This window comes from Cebus imitator, unplaced genomic scaffold (assembly GCF_001604975.1).
Source record: "Cebus imitator isolate Cc_AM_T3 unplaced genomic scaffold, Cebus_imitator-1.0 Scaffold42, whole genome shotgun sequence".
Classification (NCBI taxonomy): domain Eukaryota; kingdom Metazoa; phylum Chordata; class Mammalia; order Primates; family Cebidae; genus Cebus; species Cebus imitator.
In genome coordinates this window covers 8850330-8852841 of record NW_016107357.1, presented here as the reverse complement: position 1 = coordinate 8852841, position 2512 = coordinate 8850330, and the positions used below count along the sequence as shown (strand labels likewise).

General features: G+C 41.5%; 1 non-coding gene across 1 annotated transcript; it reads left to right on the top strand.

Moving 5' to 3' along the window:
* The first annotated feature begins 1799 nt into the window (after nucleotides 1-1799).
* LOC119470885 lies at nucleotides 1800-1902 on the top strand. Its single transcript, XR_005199850.1, has one exon. It is a non-coding gene; the product is annotated as a small nucleolar RNA U13 (small nucleolar RNA).
* Nucleotides 1903-2512: the final 610 nt, after the last annotated feature.

Here is a 2512-nt window from a genome sequence, read left to right as displayed (position 1 = left end):
AGCTCCATTAATTCACTTATATTCCTCTCTAAATTGTGTATTCTTGTTAACGTTTTGTCAAACATTTTTTCAAAGTTCTTAGTTTCTTTGCATTGGGTTAGAACAAGTTCTTGTAATTCCCAGAAGTTTCTTATCATCCACCTTTTGAAGCCTGCTTCTGTTAATGGAACACACTCGTTCTCCATCAGGCCTTGTTCCGTTGCTGATGAGGAGCTGTGATCCCCTGTAGAGGGAGAGGCATTCTGATTTGGGGTATTCTCAGCCTTTTTAGGCTGGTTTCTTCTCTTCATTATAGACTTATCCATCTGTGGTCTTTATAATTACCGTTTTTATAGTTGGGTTTCTGAGTGGACGTCCAACTTATTGATTCCCGGGGCTAAAATCTGAGCAACCCACCAGGCCGGCCAAAACAGCGGCGTTATGATTGATGGTGCATTTCTGACTCTGCACCAAGAACCGCTGCACCAAGGCAGCGGCAGAACCGCCTCGCCAGCCACAAGAGTTGCGCTGGTGACCCATGGGGCTCCTCCGTTGGGAATCTCCTGGTGCGTGAGCAACAAAAATTGATCTGAAAGTGTGGCGTCCTCTCATTCTCTGTGCTTTCAGTGGGAGCTACAATCCCGAGCTGCTAGTGATAAGCCATCTTGGATCTCTCTGAGGTTTTTTAATTGTTTCATATCTGATCAAGTTGAGACTTAAGAACTTCATTTTAAATTTGTCATAAAAGTTTACAACATGGTGTTTTTTCAAAAAAGTCAACAAACTGCAAGCACCTGTTACTAAAGATCTTAAATAATTGTCAAAAAAGTTAAAATAAAACATATAAACTTTATTTCTCAACGTAGACTTTACCGCCAAGTCCAGGACACTTTTGTAAGCAGTAATACCAGCCATTTAGTTCATCTCTAAAGAACTGAGGGTCCTGGGAATATAACCATGTCAGTGCAGTCTCTTTTACATTATTAACTGAAGAAAAATAGATGTACTTTTAAGATATTTTAAAAGATTAGGAAATGAAAGGAAGACAGCACGAGGCAAATCAGGACTGTAAGGTGGATGCCTAATGATTTCCTTTTGAAATTCTTATTTATTTATTTCGGTGTTTCTTGAGGCAGGGCCTCACTCTGTAGTCCTGGCTGGAGTGCAGTGGCACAATCACGGTTTACCACAACCTCTACCTCCCAGCCTCAAGCAATTCTCCCACCTCAGCCTTCAGAGCAGCTGGGACGGCAGGCATGTGCCACCACATCTGGCTATTTTTTGTAGAGATAGGGTTTCACCATGTTGCCCACCCTGGGCCCTAATTCCTAGGCTAAGCAAATCGCTCGCCTTGGCCTCCTAAAGTGCTGGATCACAGGCATGAGCCAACGCGCCCAGCCTGTTGAAACTCGTGTTTGTACAATTACCCTTTTTGATGAGAGGAATGAACAGGAGCATTGTTGTGGTGGAGAAGGACTCCCTAGTGAAGATTTTCCCGGCATTTTCTGCTAAAGCTTTGACTAACTTTCTCAAAACACTCCCATCATAAGCAGACGTTATCATTCTTTGGCCCTCCAGAGAGTTAACGAGTAAAATAACTTGAGCCTCCAAAAAAACTGTTGCCATGACCTTTGCTCTTGGCTGGTCCACTTCTGCTGTGACTGGACCACTCCACCTATTGGTAGCCATTGCTTTGATTGTGCTTTGACTTCAGGATCATACTGGTAAAGCCATGTCTCATTTCCTGTTATAATTCTTCAAGGAAGTGCTTCAGGATCCTGATCCCACTTGTTTAAAATTTCCATTGAAAGCTCTTCTCAATCCTTTTGTAGCTCCTGAGCATGCTGATTGGGTGTTCATGCTCATGTGTGAGATGTACCACCCTTGAACCTGGTTACAACATCACACATTACCTGTCTGACATGGAAACAAACAAAAAATGTTCTGCTCTCTTGTCTGCAGCTGATCTGAATGCAACTGTTTTGGCATCCATCACATGAAAAGTTTGCTCAACTTTAATTTTTCTGTTAGAATTGTGTAAGCTGAGCCAATTGAGCTATCTATGGTGTTGGGTATTCTTTCTGCTGTTAATCAATGATCCTCTTCAATTAGGGCACAAATAAGATTAATTTTTTCCTTGAAAATTGATGTGAATGATCTGTCGCTTCAGGTTTCATCTTCAATATTGTCTTGTCCTCTCTTAAAATGAGTTATCTATTTGTAAACTGCTGATTTCTTTGGGGCATCATCCTCATAAACTTTTTGCAAAGCACTGTTAAAAGAAAAACTTCAGCCTAATTAAATTTAAAGGAGTTTAATTGAGCAATGAACAATTCGAAAATTGGGCAGCCCCCAGAATCACAGCACATTCAGAGAGACTCCAGTGGTGCTTCATGGTCAGAACAAATTTATAGACAAAAAAAGAGTGATGTACAGAAAGCAGAAGTAAGGTACAGAAACAGCTGGATTGGCTACAGGTTGGCGTTTGCCTTATTTGAGCACAGTTTGAACACTCAGCAGTGTATAAGTGGTT